Source organism: Oncorhynchus masou, chromosome 30 (genome assembly GCF_036934945.1).
Source record: "Oncorhynchus masou masou isolate Uvic2021 chromosome 30, UVic_Omas_1.1, whole genome shotgun sequence".
Classification (NCBI taxonomy): Eukaryota; Metazoa; Chordata; class Actinopteri; order Salmoniformes; family Salmonidae; genus Oncorhynchus; species Oncorhynchus masou.
In genome coordinates this window covers 582,568-604,786 of record NC_088241.1, presented here as the reverse complement: position 1 = coordinate 604,786, position 22,219 = coordinate 582,568, and the positions used below count along the sequence as shown (strand labels likewise).

At 38.0% G+C, this 22,219-nt stretch overlaps 9 non-coding genes across 9 annotated transcripts; all 9 read left to right on the top strand.

Annotated features, from left to right (window-relative positions):
- The first annotated feature begins 1,251 nt into the window (after window positions 1–1,251).
- trnat-ugu (transfer RNA threonine (anticodon UGU)) lies at window positions 1,252–1,324 on the top strand. The gene has a single exon. It is a non-coding gene; the product is annotated as a tRNA-Thr (tRNA).
- Window positions 1,325–3,509: 2,185 nt separating this feature from the next.
- On the top strand, window positions 3,510–3,582 carry trnat-ugu (transfer RNA threonine (anticodon UGU)). Its single transcript has one exon. It is a non-coding gene; the product is annotated as a tRNA-Thr (tRNA).
- Window positions 3,583–5,767: 2,185 nt separating this feature from the next.
- Window positions 5,768–5,840, top strand: trnat-ugu (transfer RNA threonine (anticodon UGU)). Its single transcript has one exon. It is a non-coding gene; the product is annotated as a tRNA-Thr (tRNA).
- A 2,185-nt stretch (window positions 5,841–8,025) lies between these two features.
- On the top strand, window positions 8,026–8,098 carry trnat-ugu (transfer RNA threonine (anticodon UGU)). Its single transcript has one exon. It is a non-coding gene; the product is annotated as a tRNA-Thr (tRNA).
- A 2,185-nt stretch (window positions 8,099–10,283) lies between these two features.
- On the top strand, window positions 10,284–10,356 carry trnat-ugu (transfer RNA threonine (anticodon UGU)). Its single transcript has one exon. It is a non-coding gene; the product is annotated as a tRNA-Thr (tRNA).
- A 2,185-nt stretch (window positions 10,357–12,541) lies between these two features.
- trnat-ugu (transfer RNA threonine (anticodon UGU)) lies at window positions 12,542–12,614 on the top strand. Its single transcript has one exon. It is a non-coding gene; the product is annotated as a tRNA-Thr (tRNA).
- Window positions 12,615–17,014: 4,400 nt separating this feature from the next.
- trnat-ugu (transfer RNA threonine (anticodon UGU)) lies at window positions 17,015–17,087 on the top strand. Its single transcript has one exon. It is a non-coding gene; the product is annotated as a tRNA-Thr (tRNA).
- A 2,185-nt stretch (window positions 17,088–19,272) lies between these two features.
- trnat-ugu (transfer RNA threonine (anticodon UGU)) lies at window positions 19,273–19,345 on the top strand. Its single transcript has one exon. It is a non-coding gene; the product is annotated as a tRNA-Thr (tRNA).
- Window positions 19,346–21,530: 2,185 nt separating this feature from the next.
- Window positions 21,531–21,603, top strand: trnat-ugu (transfer RNA threonine (anticodon UGU)). The gene has a single exon. It is a non-coding gene; the product is annotated as a tRNA-Thr (tRNA).
- Window positions 21,604–22,219: the final 616 nt, after the last annotated feature.

Genomic DNA, 22,219 nt, shown 5'->3' with positions numbered 1-22,219 from the left:
ACTAACTTTTTTGGATATAAAGAAGGACTTTATCAAACAAAACAAACATTCATTGTGTAGCTGGGATTCTTGGGATTGCAAACAGAGGAAGCTCTTCAAAGGTAAGTGATTAATTTCATCGCTATTTGTGATTCTGTGAAGCCTGTGCTGGTTGAAAAAAATATTTTGATGTGGTGCGCTGTCCTCAGATAATCACATGGTATGCTTCCACCGTAAAGCCTTTTTGAAATCTGTCAACGCATTTGGATTAACAAGAAGTTAGGCTTTTAAATGATATGAGACATTTGTATCTTCATAAATGTTTAATATTATGACTTTGTCATTTGATTTTGGCTCTCTCCAATTTCACCGGATATTGTCGGAAGTGTGTATTACCCTCAAGAGGAGTGAAACAAGGTTGTCCACTGTCGACATATCTCTTTATTATGGCCATCGAAATGTTAGCTATTAAAATCAGATCCAACAATAAAATCAAGGGGATAGAAATCCGAGGCTTAAAAACAAAGGTGTCATTGTACGCTGAGGACTCATGCTTTCTTTTAAGACCACCATTTGGATCGCTGCACAGCCTCATAGACAATCTAGATAATTTCTATAACCTCTCTGGAATACAACTAAGCTATGATAAGTGTACCATTATAAAGTTGGATGGTTTTCAGAGATTGGTGGGAGGGGTTGAGGGTAGCTGAAGGGTGGGACTAAAATTTAAAAAATAAAATATGACTAATGTAAAATATACTGTGTCCCTAATATGTTTATAGTATGTATAAGCTAGAAGTAGAAGTCTAAGTATTGATGTCCATTAATTTACTCCAATTAAGGGAGGGGTGGTAGGGTTAAGGGAAAATAATACAATGGAATGTTTGTAAAAAAAATGTATGGGGGATTGGAAATGATGCAGACAGTTACATTGAAAGGACACACAATCTATCTGCAGTATGAAAGCTGATCTAGCCCTAAAAATAACTAAATAGATGGTCATGAAGGAGAGGAGACAAGGAAAGCAGGAGAGGAGACTATTAAAGGAGATTTCTGAAGAATGTTGACCACTAGACCAGACCTGCCTGTGGGTCACATAGACCTGGGAGAGTTTGTCATTAAATGTATAACACAGGAAGCCAAGGAATCTGCATTTACTGTAGTAGCCAGACTGGGAAACCTGCATGTTTGGTTACTGAGGTGTGTCTCTTTATTTAACTCAATGACGGGTGTGTTCTTTATAGTGTTCCAATTATTCAAATATGTCTGTATGGCTCCATAGCTCAGTGGTTAGAGCACTGGTCTTGTAAACCAGGGGTCGTGAGTTCAATTCTCACTGGGGCCTTGATTTTGACTCAACCCTCTGTGACATTCATCTGAAACTTTACACAGTGCTGCAATGGGTGGGAGTTACCGTTTGCCAATTCTCTCCTGGGCTGCCCATCATGATTTAAAAAGTGCTGAAACGAGAGACAGGAGTAGCAGAGGTTGTGTCATCCAGTGATGCATGTTGAAAGAATAACAACATTCACTTGAACTTTTCCTTATATTAACTGTAACTCAGTAAAAACGTTTCAATTGTTGCGTGTTGCGTATATATTTTTGTTCAGTATAGTAAATAATGGCTACATCTGAGAAAGTATTAAAACTTCTTAAGGCTTGGGGGCAGTATTCTGAATTTCTGCCTGACTGACGTGTCCAAAGTAAACTGCCTGTTATTCAGGCCCAGAAGCTAGGAAATGCATATAATTGGTAGAATTTGATGGAAAACACTTTGAAGTTTCTAAACGGTTAAAATAATGTCTGTGAGTATAACAGAATTCATATGGCAGGCGAAAACCCAAGGAAAATCCATCCAGAAATCGTTTTATTTTTTGGAGCAAAGAGGCCTTTCCAATGCAAGTCTGTGGGTCTGTATATAAAAATTCCTCCCAGATTGCTGTACCTATGGATTCCACTAGACGTCAACTGTCTTTATACAAGGTTTCAGGCTTGTTTGTTGAAATACGAACAAGTAATAGTAGTTTTTCCCAAGGGAGCTCAACAGGAAAAGTAGGCTTTTGGCGCCCATAAATGAGGGTGCGCTCTTCGTTATTTTCCTTTCCTATTGAACACCGTTCTTTCTGTCTGGAGTATTATCCTTTATTTACATATTAGGGTACCTGAGGATTGAATAGAACATTGTTTGACTTGTATGAACAAAGTTTACTGGTAGCTTTTTGGATTCCTTTGTATGCATGTTGAAGGAGTGTATTACCTAAACCAATGGCGCCAACTAAACTAACTTTTTTGGATATAAAGAAGGACTTTATCAAACAAAACAAACATTCATTGTGTAGCTGGGATTCTTGGGATTGCAAACAGAGGAAGCTCTTCAAAGGTAAGTGATTAATTTCATCGCTATTTGTGATTCTGTGAAGCCTGTGCTGGTTGAAAAAAATATTTTGATGTGGTGCGCTGTCCTCAGATAATCACATGGTATGCTTCCACCGTAAAGCCTTTTTGAAATCTGTCAACGCATTTGGATTAACAAGAAGTTAGGCTTTTAAATGATATGAGACATTTGTATCTTCATAAATGTTTAATATTATGACTTTGTCATTTGATTTTGGCTCTCTCCAATTTCACCGGATATTGTCGGAAGTGTGTATTACCCTCAAGAGGAGTGAAACAAGGTTGTCCACTGTCGACATATCTCTTTATTATGGCCATCGAAATGTTAGCTATTAAAATCAGATCCAACAATAAAATCAAGGGGATAGAAATCCGAGGCTTAAAAACAAAGGTGTCATTGTACGCTGAGGACTCATGCTTTCTTTTAAAACCACCATTTGGATCGCTGCACAGCCTCATAGACAATCTAGATCATTTCTATAACCTCTCTGGAATACAACTAAGCTATGATAAGTGTACCATTATAAAGTTGGATGGTTTTCAGAGATTGGTGGGAGGGGTTGAGGGTAGCTGAAGGGTGGGACTAAAATGAAAAAAATAAAATATGACTAATGTAAAATATACTGTGTCCCTAATATGTTTATAGTATGTATAAGCTAGAAGTAGAAGTCTAAGTATTGATGTCCATTAATTTAATCCAATTAAGGGAGGGGTGGTAGGGTTAAGGGAAAATAATACAATGGAATGTTTGTAAAAAAAATGTATGGGGGATTGGAAATGATGCAGACAGTTACATTGAAAGGACACACAATCTATCTGCAGTATGAAAGCTGATCTACCCCTTAAAATAACTAAATAGATGGTCATGAAGGAGAGGAGACAAGGAAAGCAGGAGAGGAGACTATTAAAGGAGATTTCTGAAGAATGTTGACCACTAGACCAGACCTGCCTGTGGGTCACATAGACCTGGGAGAGTTTGTCATTAAATGTATAACACAGGATGCCAAGGAATCTGCATTTACTGTAGTAGCCAGACTGGGAAACCTGCATGTTTGGTTACTGAGGTGTGTCTCTTTATTTAACTCAATGACGGGTGTGCTCTTTATAGTGTTCCAATTATTCAAATATGTCTGTATGGCTCCATAGCTCAGTGGTTAGAGCACTGGTCTTGTAAACCAGGGGTCGTGAGTTCAATTCTCACTGGGGCCTTGATTTTGACTCAACCCTCTGTGACATTCATCTGAAACTTTACACAGTGCTGCAATGGGTGGGAGTTACCGTTTGCCAATTCTCTCCTGGGCTGCCCATCATGATTTAAAAAGTGCTGAAACGAGAGACAGGAGTAGCAGAGGTTGTGTCATCCAGTGATGCATGTTGAAAGAATAACAACATTCACTTGAACTTTTCCTTATATTAACTGTAACTCAGTAAAAACGTTTCAATTGTTGCGTGTTGCGTATATATTTTTGTTCAGTATAGTAAATAATGGCTACATCTGAGAAAGTATTAAAACTTCTTAAGGCTTGGGGGCAGTATTCTGAATTTCTGCCTGACTGACGTGTCCAAAGTAAACTGCCTGTTATTCAGGCCCAGAAGCTAGGAAATGCATATAATTGGTAGAATTTGATGGAAAACACTTTGAAGTTTCTAAACGGTTAAAATAATGTCTGTGAGTATAACAGAATTCATATGGCAGGCGAAAACCCAAGGAAAATCCATCCAGAAATCGTTTTATTTTTTGGAGCAAAGAGGCCTTTCCAATGCAAGTCTGTGGGTCTGTATATAAAAATTCCTCCCAGATTGCTGTACCTATGGATTCCACTAGACGTCAACTGTCTTTATACAAGGTTTCAGGCTTGTTTGTTGAAATACGAACAAGTAATAGTAGTTTTTCCCAAGGGAGCTCAACAGGAAAAGTAGGCTTTTGGCGCCCATAAATGAGGGTGCGCTCTTCGTTATTTTCCTTTCCTATTGAACACCGTTCTTTCTGTCTGGAGTATTATCCTTTATTTACATATTAGGGTACCTGAGGATTGAATAGAACATTGTTTGACTTGTATGAACAAAGTTTACTGGTAGCTTTTTGGATTCCTTTGTATGCATGTTGAAGGAGTGTATTACCTAAACCAATGGCGCCAACTAAACTAACTTTTTTGGATATAAAGAAGGACTTTATCAAACAAAACAAACATTCATTGTGTAGCTGGGATTCTTGGGATTGCAAACAGAGGAAGCTCTTCAAAGGTAAGTGATTAATTTCATCGCTATTTGTGATTCTGTGAAGCCTGTGCTGGTTGAAAAAAATATTTTGATGTGGTGCGCTGTCCTCAGATAATCACATGGTATGCTTCCACCATAAAGCCTTTTTGAAATCTGTCAACGCATTTGGATTAACAAGAAGTTAGGCTTTTAAATGATATGAGACATTTGTATCTTCATAAATGTTTAATATTATGACTTTGTCATTTGATTTTGGCTCTCTCCAATTTCACCGGATATTGTCGGAAGTGTGTATTACCCTCAAGAGGAGTGAAACAAGGTTGTCCACTGTCGACATATCTCTTTATTATGGCCATCGAAATGTTAGCTATTAAAATCAGATCCAACAATAAAATCAAGGGGATAGAAATCCGAGGCTTAAAAACAAAGGTGTCATTGTACGCTGAGGACTCATGCTTTCTTTTAAAACCACCATTTGGATCGCTGCACAGCCTCATAGACAATCTAGATAATTTCTATAACCTCTCTGGAATACAACTAAGCTATGATAAGTGTACCATTATAAAGTTGGATGGTTTTCAGAGATTGGTGGGAGGGGTTGAGGGTAGCTGAAGGGTGGGACTAAAATTAAAAAAATAAAATATGACTAATGTAAAATATACTGTGTCCCTAATATGTTTATAGTATGTATAAGCTAGAAGTAGAAGTCTAAGTATTGATGTCCATTAATTTACTCCAATTAAGGGAGGGGTGGTAGGGTTAAGGGAAAATAATACAATGGAATGTTTGTAAAAAAAATGTATGGGGGATTGGAAATGATGCAGACAGTTACATTGAAAGGACACACAATCTATCTGCAGTATGAAAGCTGATCTACCCCTTAAAATAACTAAATAGATGGTCATGAAGGAGAGGAGACAAGGAAAGCAGGAGAGGAGACTATTAAAGGAGATTTCTGAAGAATGTTGACCACTAGACCAGACCTGCCTGTGGGTCACATAGACCTGGGAGAGTTTGTCATTAAATGTATAACACAGGATGCCAAGGAATCTGCATTTACTGTAGTAGCCAGACTGGGAAACCTGCATGTTTGGTTACTGAGGTGTGTCTCTTTATTTAACTCAATGACGGGTGTGTTCTTTATAGTGTTCCAATTATTGAAATATGTCTGTATGGCTCCATAGCTCAGTGGTTAGAGCACTGGTCTTGTAAACCAGGGGTCGTGAGTTCAATTCTCACGGGGGCCTTGATTTTGACTCAACCCTCTGTGACATTCATCTGAAACTTTACACAGTGCTGCAATGGGTGGGAGTTACCGTTTGCCAATTCTCTCCTGGGCTGCCCATCATGATTTAAAAAGTGCTGAAACGAGAGACAGGAGTAGCAGAGGTTGTGTCATCCAGTGATGCATGTTGAAAGAATAACAACATTCACTTGAACTTTTCCTTATATTAACTGTAACTCAGTAAAAACGTTTCAATTGTTGCGTGTTGCGTATATATTTTTGTTCAGTATAGTAAATAATGGCTACATCTGAGAAAGTATTAAAACTTCTTAAGGCTTGGGGGCAGTATTCTGAATTTCTGCCTGACTGACGTGTCCAAAGTAAACTGCCTGTTATTCAGGCCCAGAAGCTAGGAAATGCATATAATTGGTAGAATTTGATGGAAAACACTTTGAAGTTTCTAAACGGTTAAAATAATGTCTGTGAGTATAACAGAATTCATATGGCAGGCGAAAACCCAAGGAAAATCCATCCAGAAATCGTTTTATTTTTTGGAGCAAAGAGGCCTTTCCAATGCAAGTCTGTGGGTCTGTATATAAAAATTCCTCCCAGATTGCTGTACCTATGGATTCCACTAGATGTCAACTGTCTTTATACAAGGTTTCAGGCTTGTTTGTTGAAATACGAACAAGTAATAGTAGTTTTTCCCAAGGGAGCTCAACAGGAAAAGTAGGCTTTTGGCGCCCATAAATGAGGGTGCGCTCTTCGTTATTTTCCTTTCCTATTGAACACCGTTCTTTCTGTCTGGAGTATTATCCTTTATTTACATATTAGGGTACCTGAGGATTGAATAGAACATTGTTTGACTTGTATGAACAAAGTTTACTGGTAGCTTTTTGGATTCCTTTGTATGCATGTTGAAGGAGTGTATTACCTAAACCAATGGCGCCAACTAAACTAACTTTTTTGGATATAAAGAAGGACTTTATCAAACAAAACAAACATTCATTGTGTAGCTGGGATTCTTGGGATTGCAAACAGAGGAAGCTCTTCAAAGGTAAGTGATTAATTTCATCGCTATTTGTGATTCTGTGAAGCCTGTGCTAGTTGAAAAAAATATTTTGATGTGGTGCGCTGTCCTCAGATAATCACATGGTATGCTTCCACCGTAAAGCCTTTTTGAAATCTGTCAACGCATTTGGATTAACAAGAAGTTAGGCTTTTAAATGATATGAGACATTTGTATCTTCATAAATGTTTAATATTATGACTTTGTCATTTGATTTTGGCTCTCTCCAATTTCACCGGATATTGTCGGAAGTGTGTATTACCCTCAAGAGGAGTGAAACAAGGTTGTCCACTGTCGACATATCTCTTTATTATGGCCATCGAAATGTTAGCTATTAAAATCAGATCCAACAATAAAATCAAGGGGATAGAAATCCGAGGCTTAAAAACAAAGGTGTTATTGTATGCTGAGGACTCATGCTTTCTTTTAAAACCACCATTTGGATCGCTGCACAGCCTCATAGACAATCTAGATCATTTCTATAACCTCTCTGGAATACAACTAAGCTATGATAAGTGTACCATTATAAAGTTGGATGGTTTTCAGAGATTGGTGGGAGGGGTTGAGGGTAGCTGAAGGGTGGGACTAAAATTAAAAAAATAAAATATGACTAATGTAAAATATACTGTGTCCCTAATATGTTTATAGTATGTATAAGCTAGAAGTAGAAGTCTAAGTATTGATGTCCATTAATTTAATCCAATTAAGGGAGGGGTGGTAGAGTTAAGTGAAAATAATACAATGGAATGTTTGTAAAAAAAATGTATGGGGGATTGGAAATGATGCAGACAGTTACATTGAAAGGACACACAATCTATCTGCAGTATGAAAGCTGATCTAGCCCTAAAAATAACTAAATAGATGGTCATGAAGGAGAGGAGACAAGGAAAGCAGGAGAGGAGACTATTAAAGGAGATTTCTGAAGAATGTTGACCACTAGACCAGACCTGCCTGTGGGTCACATAGACCTGGGAGAGTTTGTCATTAAATGTATAACACAGGATGCCAAGGAATCTGCATTTACTGTAGTAGCCAGACTGGGAAACCTGCATGTTTGGTTACTGAGGTGTGTCTCTTTATTTAACTCAATGACGGGTGTGTTCTTTATAGTGTTCCAATTATTCAAATATGTTTGTATGGCTCCATAGCTCAGTGGTTAGAGCACTGGTCTTGTAAACCAGGGGTCGTGAGTTCAATTCTCACTGGGGCCTTGATTTTGACTCAACCCTCTGTGACATTCATCTGAAACTTTACACAGTGCTGCAATGGGTGGGAGTTACCATTTGCCAATTCTCTCCTGGGCTGCCCATCATGATTTAAAAAGTGCTGAAACGAGAGACAGGAGTAGCAGAGGTTGTGTCATCCAGTGATGCATGTTGAAAGAATAACAACATTCACTTGAACTTTTCCTTATATTAACTGTAACTCAGTAAAAACGTTTCAATTGTTGCGTGTTGCGTATATATTTTTGTTCAGTATAGTAAATAATGGCTACATCTGAGAAAGTATTAAAACTTCTTAAGGCTTGGGGGCAGTATTCTGAATTTCTGCCTGACTGACGTGTCCAAAGTAAACTGCCTGTTATTCAGGCCCAGAAGCTAGGAAATGCATATAATTGGTAGAATTTGATGGAAAACACTTTGAAGTTTCTAAACGGTTAAAATAATGTCTGTGAGTATAACAGAATTCATATGGCAGGCGAAAACCCAAGGAAAATCCATCCAGAAATCGTTTTATTTTTTGGAGCAAAGAGGCCTTTCCAATGCAAGTCTGTGGGTCTGTATATAAAAATTCCTCCCAGATTGCTGTACCTATGGATTCCACTAGACGTCAACTGTCTTTATACAAGGTTTCAGGCTTGTTTGTTGAAATACGAACAAGTAATAGTAGTTTTTCCCAAGGGAGCTCAACAGGAAAAGTAGGCTTTTGGCGCCCATAAATGAGGGTGCGCTCTTCGTTATTTTCCTTTCCTATTGAACACCGTTCTTTCTGTCTGGAGTATTATCCTTTATTTACATATTAGGGTACCTGAGGATTGAATAGAACATTGTTTGACTTGTATGAACAAAGTTTACTGGTAGCTTTTTGGATTCCTTTGTATGCATGTTGAAGGAGTGTATTACCTAAACCAATGGCGCCAACTAAACTAACTTTTTTGGATATAAAGAAGGACTTTATCAAACAAAACAAACATTCATTGTGTAGCTGGGATTCTTGGGATTGCAAACAGAGGAAGCTCTTCAAAGGTAAGTGATTAATTTCATCGCTATTTGTGATTCTGTGAAGCCTGTGCTGGTTGAAAAAAATATTTTGATGTGGTGCGCTGTCCTCAGATAATCACATGGTATGCTTCCACCGTAAAGCCTTTTTGAAATCTGTCAACGCATTTGGATTAACAAGAAGTTAGGCTTTTAAATGATATGAGACATTTGTATCTTCATAAATGTTTAATATTATGACTTTGTCATTTGATTTTGGCTCTCTCCAATTTCACCGGATATTGTCGGAAGTGTGTATTACCCTCAAGAGGAGTGAAACAAGGTTGTCCACTGTCGACATATCTCTTTATTATGGCCATCGAAATGTTAGCTATTAAAATCAGATCCAACAATAAAATCAAGGGGATAGAAATCCGAGGCTTAAAAACAAAGGTGTTATTGTACGCTGAGGACTCATGCTTTCTTTTAAAACCACCATTTGGATCGCTGCACAGCCTCATAGACAATCTAGATCATTTCTATAACCTCTCTGGAATACAACTAAGCTATGATAAGTGTACCATTATAAAGTTGGATGGTTTTCAGAGATTGGTGGGAGGGGTTGAGGGTAGCTGAAGGGTGGGACTAAAATGAAAAAAATAAAATATGACTAATGTAAAATATACTGTGTCCCTAATATGTTTATAGTATGTATAAGCTAGAAGTAGAAGTCTAAGTATTGATGTCCATTAATTTAATCCAATTAAGGGAGGGGTGGTAGAGTTAAGGGAAAATAATACAATGGAATGTTTGTAAAAAAAATGTATGGGGGATTGGAAATGATGCAGACAGTTACATTGAAAGGACACACAATCTATCTGCAGTATGAAAGCTGATCTACCCCTAAAAATAACTAAATAGATGGTCATGAAGGAGAGGAGACAAGGAAAGCAGGAGAGGAGACTATTAAAGGAGATTTCTGAAGAATGTTGACCACTAGACCAGACCTGCCTGTGGGTCACATAGACCTGGGAGAGTTTGTCATTAAATGTATAACACAGGATGCCAAGGAATCTGCATTTACTGTAGTAGCCAGACTGGGAAACCAGCATGTTTGGTTACTGAGGTGTGTCTCTTTATTTAACTCAATGACGGGTGTGTTCTTTATAGTGTTCCAATTATTCAAATATGTCTGTATGGCTCCATAGCTCAGTGGTTAGAGCACTGGTCTTGTAAACCAGGGGTCGTGAGTTCAATTCTCACTGGGGCCTTGATTTTGACTCAACCCTCTGTGACATTCATCTGAAACTTTACACAGTGCTGCAATGGGTGGGAGTTACCGTTTGCCAATTCTCTCCTGGGCTGCCCATCATGATTTAAAAAGTGCTGAAACGAGAGACAGGAGTAGCAGAGGTTGTGTCATCCAGTGATGCATGTTGAAAGAATAACAACATTCACTTGAACTTTTCCTTATATTAACTGTAACTCAGTAAAAACGTTTCAATTGTTGCGTGTTGCGTATATATTTTTGTTCAGTATAGTAAATAATGGCTACATCTGAGAAAGTATTAAAACTTCTTAAGGCTTGGGGGCAGTATTCTGAATTTCTGCCTGACTGACGTGTCCAAAGTAAACTGCCTGTTATTCAGGCCCAGAAGCTAGGAAATGCATATAATTGGTAGAATTTGATGGAAAACACTTTGAAGTTTCTAAACGGTTAAAATAATGTCTGTGAGTATAACAGAATTCATATGGCAGGCGAAAACCCAAGGAAAATCCATCCAGAAATCGTTTTATTTTTTGGAGCAAAGAGGCCTTTCCAATGCAAGTCTGTGGGTCTGTATATAAAAATTCCTCCCAGATTGCTGTACCTATGGATTCCACTAGACGTCAACTGTCTTTATACAAGGTTTCAGGCTTGTTTGTTGAAATACGAACAAGTAATAGTAGTTTTTCCCAAGGGAGCTCAACAGGAAAAGTAGGCTTTTGGCGCCCATAAATGAGGGTGCGCTCTTCGTTATTTTCCTTTCCTATTGAACACCGTTCTTTCTGTCTGGAGTATTATCCTTTATTTACATATTAGGGTACCTGAGGATTGAATAGAACATTGTTTGACTTGTATGAACAAAGTTTACTGGTAGCTTTTTGGATTCCTTTGTATGCATGTTGAAGGAGTGTATTACCTAAACCAATGGCGCCAACTAAACTAACTTTTTTGGATATAAAGAAGGACTTTATCAAACAAAACAAACATTCATTGTGTAGCTGGGATTCTTGGGATTGCAAACAGAGGAAGCTCTTCAAAGGTAAGTGATTAATTTCATCGCTATTTGTGATTCTGTGAAGCCTGTGCTGGTTGAAAAAAATATTTTGATGTGGTGCGCCGTCCTCAGATAATCACATGGTATGCTTCCGCCGTAAAGCCTTTTTGAAATCTGTCAACGCATTTGGATTAACAAGAAGTTAGGCTTTTAAATGATATGAGACATTTGTATCTTCATAAATGTTTAATATTATGACTTTGTCATTTGATTTTGGCTCTCTCCAATTTCACCGGATATTGTCGGAAGTGTGTATTACCCTCAAGAGGAGTGAAACAAGGTTGTCCACTGTCGACATATCTCTTTATTATGGCCATCGAAATGTTAGCTATTAAAATCAGATCCAACAATAAAATCAAGGGGATAGAAATCCGAGGCTTAAAAACAAAGGTGTCATTGTACGCTGAGGACTCATGCTTTCTTTTAAAACCACCATTTGGATCGCTGCACAGCCTCATAGACAATCTAGATAATTTCTATAACCTCTCTGGAATACAACTAAGCTATGATAAGTGTACCATTATAAAGTTGGATGGTTTTCAGAGATTGGTGGGAGGGGTTGAGGGTAGCTGAAGGGTGGGACTAAAATTAAAAAAATAAAATATGACTAATGTAAAATATACTGTGTCCCTAATATGTTTATAGTATGTATAAGCTAGAAGTAGAAGTCTAAGTATTGATGTCCATTAATTTAATCCAATTAAGGGAGGGGTGGTAGGGTTAAGGGAAAATAATACAATGGAATGTTTGTAAAAAAAATGTATGGGGGATTGGAAATGATGCAGACAGTTACATTGAAAGGACACACAATCTATCTGCAGTATGAAAGCTGATCTAGCCCTAAAAATAACTAAATAGATGGTCATGAAGGAGAGGAGACAAGGAAAGCAGGAGAGGAGACTATTAAAGGAGATTTCTGAAGAATGTTGACCACTAGACCAGACCTGCCTGTGGGTCACATAGACCTGGGAGAGTTTGTCATTAAATGTATAACACAGGATGCCAAGGAATCTGCATTTACTGTAGTAGCCAGACTGGGAAACCTGCATGTTTGGTTACTGAGGTGTGTCTCTTTATTTAACTCAATGACGGGTGTGTTCTTTATAGTGTTCCAATTATTCAAATATGTCTATATGGCTCCATAGCTCAGTGGTTAGAGCACTGGTCTTGTAAACCAGGGGTCGTGAGTTCAATTCTCACTGGGGCCTTGATTTTGACTCAACCCTCTGTGACATTCATCTGAAACTTTACACAGTGCTGCAATGGGTGGGAGTTACCGTTTGCCAATTCTCTCCTGGGCTGCCCATCATGATTTAAAAAGTGCTGAAACGAGAGACAGGAGTAGCAGAGGTTGTGTCATCCAGTGATGCATGTTGAAAGAATAACAACATTCACTTGAACTTTTCCTTATATTAACTGTAACTCAGTAAAAACGTTTCAATTGTTGCGTGTTGCGTATATATTTTTGTTCAGTATAGTAAATAATGGCTACATCTGAGAAAGTATTAAAACTTCTTAAGGCTTGGGGGCAGTATTCTGAATTTCTGCCTGACTGACGTGTCCAAAGTAAACTGCCTGTTATTCAGGCCCAGAAGCTAGGAAATGCATATAATTGGTAGAATTTGATGGAAAACACTTTGAAGTTTCTAAACGGTTAAAATAATGTCTGTGAGTATAACAGAATTCATATGGCAGGCGAAAACCCAAGGAAAATCCATCCAGAAATCGTTTTATTTTTTGGAGCAAAGAGGCCTTTCCAATGCAAGTCTGTGGGTCTGTATATAAAAATTCCTCCCAGATTGCTGTACCTATGGATTCCACTAGACGTCAACTGTCTTTATACAAGGTTTCAGGCTTGTTTGTTGAAATACGAACAAGTAATAGTAGTTTTTCCCAAGGGAGCTCAACAGGAAAAGTAGGCTTTTGGCGCCCATAAATGAGGGTGCGCTCTTCGTTATTTTCCTTTCCTATTGAACACCGTTCTTTCTGTCTGGAGTATTATCCTTTATTTACATATTAGGGTACCTGAGGATTGAATAGAACATTGTTTGACTTGTATGAACAAAGTTTACTGGTAGCTTTTTGGATTCCTTTGTATGCATGTTGAAGGAGTGTATTACCTAAACCAATGGCGCCAACTAAACTAACTTTTTTGGATATAAAGAAGGACTTTATCAAACAAAACAAACATTCATTGTGTAGCTGGGATTCTTGGGATTGCAAACAGAGGAAGCTCTTCAAAGGTAAGTGATTAATTTCATCGCTATTTGTGATTCTGTGAAGCCTGTGTTGGTTGAAAAAAATTTTGATGTGGTGCGCTGTCCTCAGATAATCACATGGTATGCTTCCACCGTAAAGCCTTTTTGAAATCTGTCAACGCATTTGGATTAACAAGAAGTTAGGCTTTTAAATGATATGAGACATTTGTATCTTCATAAATGTTTAATATTATGACTTTGTCATTTGATTTTGGCTCTCTCCAATTTCACCGGATATTGTCGGAAGTGTGTATTACCCTCAAGAGGAGTGAAACAAGGTTGTCCACTGTCGACATATCTCTTTATTATGGCCATCGAAATGTTAGCTATTAAAATCAGATCCAACAATAAAATCAAGGGGATAGAAATCCGAGGCTTAAAAACAAAGGTGTCATTGTACGCTGAGGACTCATGCTTTCTTTTAAAACCACCATTTGGATCGCTGCACAGCCTCATAGACAATCTAGATAATTTCTATAACCTCTCTGGAATACAACTAAGCTATGATAAGTGTACCATTATAAAGTTGGATGGTTTTCAGAGATTGGTGGGAGGGGTTGAGGGTAGCTGAAGGGTGGGACTAAAATTAAAAAAATAAAATATGACTAATGTAAAATATACTGTGTCCCTAATATGTTTATAGTATGTATAAGCTAGAAGTAGAAGTCTAAGTATTGATGTCCATTAATTTAATCCAATTAAGGGAGGGGTGGTAGGGTTAAGGGAAAATAATACAATGGAATGTTTGTAAAAAAAATGTATGGGGGATTGGAAATGATGCAGACAGTTACATTGAAAGGACACACAATCTATCTGCAGTATGAAAGCTGATCTACCCCTAAAAATAACTAAATAGATGGTCATGAAGGAGAGGAGACAAGGAAAGCAGGAGAGGAGACTATTAAAGGAGATTTCTGAAGAATGTTGACCACTAGACCAGACCTGCCTGTGGGTCACATAGACCTGGGAGAGTTTGTCATTAAATGTATAACACAGGATGCCAAGGAATCTGCATTTACTGTAGTAGCCAGACTGGGAAACCTGCATGTTTGGTTACTGAGGTGTGTCTCTTTATTTAACTCAATGACGGGTGTGTTCTTTATAGTGTTCCAATTATTCAAATATGTCTGTATAGCTCCATAGCTCAGTGGTTAGATTTTGATCTTGATTTTGACTCAACCCTCTGTGACATTCATCTGAAACTTTACACAGTGCTGCAATGGGTGGGAGTTACCGTTTGCCAATTCTCTCCTGGGCTGCCCATCATGATTTAAAAAGTGCTGAAACGAGAGACAGGAGTAGCAGAGGTTGTGTCATCCAGTGATGCATGTTGAAAGAATAACAACATTTACTTGAACTTTTCCTTATATTAACTGTAACTCAGTAAAAACGTTTCAATTGTTGCATGTTGCGTATATATTTTTGTTCAGTATAGTAAATAATGGCTACATCTGAGAAAGTATTAAAACTTCTTAAGGCTTGGGGGCAGTATTCTGAATTTCTGCCTGACTGACGTGTCCAAAGTAAACTGCCTGTTATTCAGGCCCAGAAGCTAGGAAATGCATATAATTGGTAGAATTTGATGGAAAACACTTTGAAGTTTCTAAACGGTTAAAATAATGTCTGTGAGTATAACAGAATTCATATGGCAGGCGAAAACCCAAGGAAAATCCATCCAGAAATCGTTTTATTTTTTGGAGCAAAGAGGCCTTTCCAATGCAAGTCTGTGGGTCTGTATATAAAAATTCCTCCCAGATTGCTGTACCTATGGATTCCACTAGACGTCAACTGTCTTTATACAAGGTTTCAGGCTTGTTTGTTGAAATACGAACAAGTAATAGTAGTTTTTCCCAAGGGAGCTCAACAGGAAAAGTAGGCTTTTGGCGCCCATAAATGAGGGTGCGCTCTTCGTTATTTTCCTTTCCTATTGAACACCGTTCTTTCTGTCTGGAGTATTATCCTTTATTTACATATTAGGGTACCTGAGGATTGAATAGAACATTGTTTGACTTGTATGAACAAAGTTTACTGGTAGCTTTTTGGATTCCTTTGTATGCATGTTGAAGGAGTGTATTACCTAAACCAATGGCGCCAACTAAACTAACTTTTTTGGATATAAAGAAGGACTTTATCAAACAAAACAAACATTCATTGTGTAGCTGGGATTCTTGGGATTGCAAACAGAGGAAGCTCTTCAAAGGTAAGTGATTAATTTCATCGCTATTTGTGATTCTGTGAAGCCTGTGCTGGTTGAAAAAAATATTTTGATGTGGTGCGCCGTCCTCAGATAATCACATGGTATGCTTCCGCCGTAAAGCCTTTTTGAAATCTGTCAACGCATTTGGATTAACAAGAAGTTAGGCTTTTAAATGATATGAGACATTTGTATCTTCATAAATGTTTAATATTATGACTTTGTCATTTGATTTTGGCTCTCTCCAATTTCACCGGATATTGTCGGAAGTGTGTATTACCCTCAAGAAGAGTGAAACAAGGTTGTCCACTGTCGACATATCTCTTTATTATGGCCATCGAAATGTTAGCTATTAAAATCAGATCCAACAATAAAATCAAGGGGATAGAAATCCGAGGCTTAAAAACAAAGGTGTCATTGTACGCTGAGGACTCATGCTTTCTTTTAAAACCACCATTTGGATCGCTGCACAGCCTCATAGACAATCTAGATCATTTCTATAACCTCTCTGGAATACAACTAAGCTATGATAAGTGTACCATTATAAAGTTGGATGGTTTTCAGAGATTGGTGGGAGGGGTTGAGGGTAGCTGAAGGGTGGGACTAAAATTAAAAAAATAAAATATGACTAATGTAAAATATACTGTGTCCCTAATATGTTTATAGTATGTATAAGCTAGAAGTAGAAGTCTAAGTATTGATGTCCATTAATTTAATCCAATTAAGGGAGGGGTGGTAGGGTTAAGGGAAAATAATACAATGGAATGTTTGTAAAAAAAATGTATGGGGGATTGGAAATGATGCAGACAGTTACATTGAAAGGACACACAATCTATCTGCAGTATGAAAGCTGATCTACCCCTAAAAATAACTAAATAGATGGTCATGAAGGAGAGGAGACAAGGAAAGCAGGAGAGGAGACTATTAAAGGAGATTTCTGAAGAATGTTGACCACTAGACCAGACCTGCCTGTGGGTCACATAGACCTGGGAGAGTTTGTCATTAAATGTATAACACAGGATGCCAAGGAATCTGCATTTACTGTAGTAGCCAGACTGGGAAACCTGCATGTTTGGTTACTGAGGTGTGTCTCTTTATTTAAGTCAATGACGGGTGTGTTCTTTATAGTGTTCCAATTATTCAAATATGTCTGTATGGCTCTATAGCTCAGTGGTTAGAGCACTGGTCTTGTAAACCAGGGGTCGTGAGTTCAATTCTCACTGGGGCCTTGCTTTTGACTCAACCCTCTGTGACATTCATCTGAAACTTTACACAGTGCTGCAATGGGTGGGAGTTACCGTTTGCCAATTCTCTCCTGGGCTGCCCATCATGATTTAAAAAGTGCTGAAACGAGAGACAGGAGTAGCAGAGGTTGTGTCATCCAGTGATGCATGTTGAAAGAATAACAACATTCACTTGAACTTTTCCTTATATTAACTGTAACTCAGTAAAAACGTTTCAATTGTTGCGTGTTGCGTATATATTTTTGTTCAGTATAGTAAATAATGGCTACATCTGAGAAAGTATTAAAACTTCTTAAGGCTTGGGGGCAGTATTCTGAATTTCTGCCTGACTGACGTGTCCAAAGTAAACTGCCTGTTATTCAGGCCCAGAAGCTAGGAAATGCATATAATTGGTAGAATTTGATGGAAAACACTTTGAAGTTTCTAAACGGTTAAAATAATGTCTGTGAGTATAACAGAATTCATATGGCAGGCGAAAACCCAAGGAAAATCCATCCAGAAATCGTTTTATTTTTTGGAGCAAAGAGGCCTTTCCAATGCAAGTCTGTGGGTCTGTATATAAAAATTCCTCCCAGATTGCTGTACCTATGGATTCCACTAGACGTCAACTGTCTTTATACAAGGTTTCAGGCTTGTTTGTTGAAATACGAACAAGTAATAGTAGTTTTTCCCAAGGGAGCTCAACAGGAAAAGTAGGCTTTTGGCGCCCATAAATGAGGGTGCGCTCTTCGTTATTTTCCTTTCCTATTGAACACCGTTCTTTCTGTCTGGAGTATTATCCTTTATTTACATATTAGGGTACCTGAGGATTGAATAGAACATTGTTTGACTTGTATGAACAAAGTTTACTGGTAGCTTTTTGGATTCCTTTGTATGCATGTTGAAGGAGTGTATTACCTAAACCAATGGCGCCAACTAAACTAACTTTTTTGGATATAAAGAAGGACTTTATCAAACAAAACAAACATTCATTGTGTAGCTGGGATTCTTGGGATTGCAAACAGAGGAAGCTCTTCAAAGGTAAGTGATTAATTTCATCGCTATTTGTGATTCTGTGAAGCCTGTGCTGGTTGAAAAAAATATTTTGATGTGGTGCGCCGTCCTCAGATAATCACATGGTATGCTTCCGCCGTAAAGCCTTTTTGAAATCTGTCAACGCATTTGGATTAACAAGAAGTTAGGCTTTTAAATGATATGAGACATTTGTATCTTCATAAATGTTTAATATTATGACTTTGTCATTTGATTTTGGCTCTCTCCAATTTCACCGGATATTGTCGGAAGTGTGTATTACCCTCAAGAAGAGTGAAACAAGGTTGTCCACTGTCGACATATCTCTTTATTATGGCCATCGAAATGTTAGCTATTAAAATCAGATCCAACAATAAAATCAAGGGGATAGAAATCCGAGGCTTAAAAACAAAGGTGTCATTGTACGCTGAGGACTCATGCTTTCTTTTAAAACCACCATTTGGATCGCTGCACAGCCTCATAGACAATCTAGATCATTTCTATAACCTCTCTGGAATACAACTAAGCTATGATAAGTGTACCATTATAAAGTTGGATGGTTTTCAGAGATTGGTGGGAGGGGTTGAGGGTAGCTGAAGGGTGGGACTAAAATTAAAAAAATAAAATATGACTAATGTAAAATATACTGTGTCCCTAATATGTTTATGGTATGTATAAGCTAGAAGTAGAAGTCTAAGTATTGATGTCCATTAATTTAATCCAATTAAGGGAGGGGTGGTAGGGTTAAGGGAAAATAATACAATGGAATGTTTGTAAAAAAAATGTATGGGGGATTGGAAATGATGCAGACAGTTATATTGAAAGGACACACAATCTATCTGCAGTATGAAAGCTGATCTACCCCTAAAAATAACTAAATAGATGGTCATGAAGGAGAGGAGACAAGGAAAGCAGGAGAGGAGACTATTAAAGGAGATTTCTGAAGAATGTTGACCACTAGACCAGACCTGCCTGTGGGTCACATAGACCTGGGAGAGTTTGTCATTAAATGTATAACACAGGATGCCAAGGAATCTGCATTTACTGTAGTAGCCAGACTGGGAAACCTGCATGTTTGGTTACTGAGGTGTGTCTCTTTATTTAACTCAATGACGGGTGTGTTCTTTATAGTGTTCCAATTATTGAAATATGTCTGTATGGCTCCATAGCTCAGTGGTTAGAGCACTGGTCTTGTAAACCAGGGGTCGTGATTTCAATTCTCACTGGGGCCTTGCTTTTGACTCAACCATCTGTGACATTCATCTGAAACTTTACACAGTGCTGCAATGGGTGGGAGTTACCGTTTGCCAATTCTCTCCTGGGCTGCCCATCATGATTTACAAAGTGCTGAAACGAGAGACAGGAGTAGCAGAGGTCGTGTCATCCAGTGATGCATGTTGAAAGAATAACAACATTCACTTGAACTTTTCCTTATATTAACTGTAACTCAGTAAAAACGTTTCAATTGTTGCGTGTTGCGTATATATTTTTGTTCAGTATAGTAAATAATGGCTACATCTGAGAAAGTATTAAAACTTCTTAAGGCTTGGGGGCAGTATTCTGAATTTCTGCCTGACTGACGTGTCCAAAGTAAACTGCCTGTTATTCAGGCCCAGAAGCTAGGAAATGCATATAATTGGTAGAATTTGATGGAAAACACTTTGAAGTTTCTAAACGGTTAAAATAATGTCTGTGAGTATAACAGAATTCATATGGCAGGCGAAAACCCAAGGAAAATCCATCCAGAAATAGTTTTATTTTTTGGAGCTAAGAGGCCTTTCCAATTCAAGTCTGTGGGTCTGTATATAAAAATTCCTCCCAGATTGCTGTACCTATGGATTCCACTAGATGTCAACTGTCTTCATACAGGGTTTCAGGCTTGTTTGTTGAAATACGAACAAGTAATAGTAGTTTTTCCCAAGGGAGCTCAACAGGAAAAGTAGGCTTTTGGCTCCCATAAATGAGGGTGCGCTCTTCGTTATTTTCCTTTCCTATTGAACACCGTTCTTTCTGTCTGGAGTATTATCCTTTATTTACATATTAGGGTACCTGAGGATTGAATAGAACATTGTTTGACTTGTATGAACAAAGTTTACCAGTAGCTTTTTGGATTCCTTTGTATGCATGTTGAAGGAGTGTATTACCTAAACCAATGGCGCCAACTAAACTAACTTTTTTGGATATAAAGAGGGACTTTATCAAACAAAACAAACATTCATTGTGTAGCTGGGATTCTTGGGATTGCAAACAGAGGAAGCTCTTCAAAGGTAAGTGAATAATTTCATCGCTATTTGCGATTCTGTGAAGCCTGTGCTGGTTGAAAAAATATTTTGATGTGGTGCGCTGTCCTCAGATAATCACATGGTATGCTTCCGCCGTAAAGCCTTTTTGAAATCTGGCAACGCATTTGGATTAACAAGTAGTTAAGCTTTTAAATGATATGAGACATTTGTATCTTCATAAATGTTTAATATTATGACTTTGTCAGTTGAATTTGGCGCTCTCCAATTTCACCGGATATTGTCGGATGAGGGTATTACCCTCAAGAGGAGTGAAACAAGGTTGTCCACTGTCGACATATCTCTTTATTATGGCCATCGAAATGTTAGCTTTTAAAATCAGATCCAACAATAAAATCAAGGGAATAGAAATCCGGGGCTTAAAAACAAAGGTGTCATTGTACGCTGAGGACTCATGCTTTCTTTTAAAACCACCATTTGGATCGCTGAACAGCCTCATAGACAATCTAGATAATTTCTCTAACCTCTCTGGAATACAACTGAACTATGATAAGTGTACCATTATAATGTTGGGTGGTTTTCAGAGATTGGTGGGAGGGGTTGAGGGTAGCTGAAGGGTGGGACTAAAATTAAAAATATAAAAATATGACTAATGTAAAATATACTGTGTCCCTAATATGTTTATAGTATGTATAAGCTAGAAGTAGAAGTCTAAGTATTGATGTCCATTAATTTAATCCAATTAAGGGAGGGGTGGTAGGGTTAAGGGAAAATAATACAATGGAATGTTTGTAAAAAAAATGTATGGGGGATTGGAAATGATGCAGACAGTTACATTGAAAGGACACACAATCTATCTGCAGTATGAAAGCTGATCTACCCCTAAAAATAACTAAATAGATGGTCATGAAGGAGAGGAGACAAGGAAAGCAGGAGAGGAGACTATTAAAGGAGATTTCTGAAGAATGTTGACCACTAGACCAGACCTGCCTGTGGGTCACATAGACCTGGGAGAGTTTGTCATTAAATGTATAACACAGGATGCCAAGGAATCTGCATTTACTGTAGTAGCCAGACTGGGAAACCTGCATGTTTGGTTACTGAGGTGTGTCTCTTTATTTAAGTCAATGACGGGTGTGTTCTTTATAGTGTTCCAATTATTCAAATATGTCTGTATGGCTCCATAGCTCAGTGGTTAGAGCACTGGTCTTGTAAACCAGGGGTCGTGAGTTCAATTCTCACTGGGGCCTTGCTTTTGACTCAACCCTCTGTGACATTCATCTGAAACTTTACACAGTGCTGCAATGGGTGGGAGTTACCGTTTGCCAATTCTCTCCTGGGCTGCCCATCATGATTTAAAAAGTGCTGAAACGAGAGACAGGAGTAGCAGAGGTTGTGTCATCCAGTGATGCATGTTGAAAGAATAACAACATTCACTTGAACTTTTCCTTATATTAACTGTAACTCAGTAAAAACGTTTCAATTGTTGCGTGTTGCGTATATATTTTTGTTCAGTATAGTAAATAATGGCTACATCTGAGAAAGTATTAAAACTTCTTAAGGCTTGGGGGCAGTATTCTGAATTTCTGCCTGACTGACGTGTCCAAAGTAAACTGCCTGTTATTCAGGCCCAGAAGCTAGGAAATGCATATAATTGGTAGAATTTGATGGAAAACACTTTGAAGTTTCTAAACGGTTAAAATAATGTCTGTGAGTATAACAGAATTCATATGGCAGGCGAAAACCCAAGGAAAATCCATCCAGAAATCGTTTTATTTTTTGGAGCAAAGAGGCCTTTCCAATGCAAGTCTGTGGGTCTGTATATAAAAATTCCTCCCAGATTGCTGTACCTATGGATTCCACTAG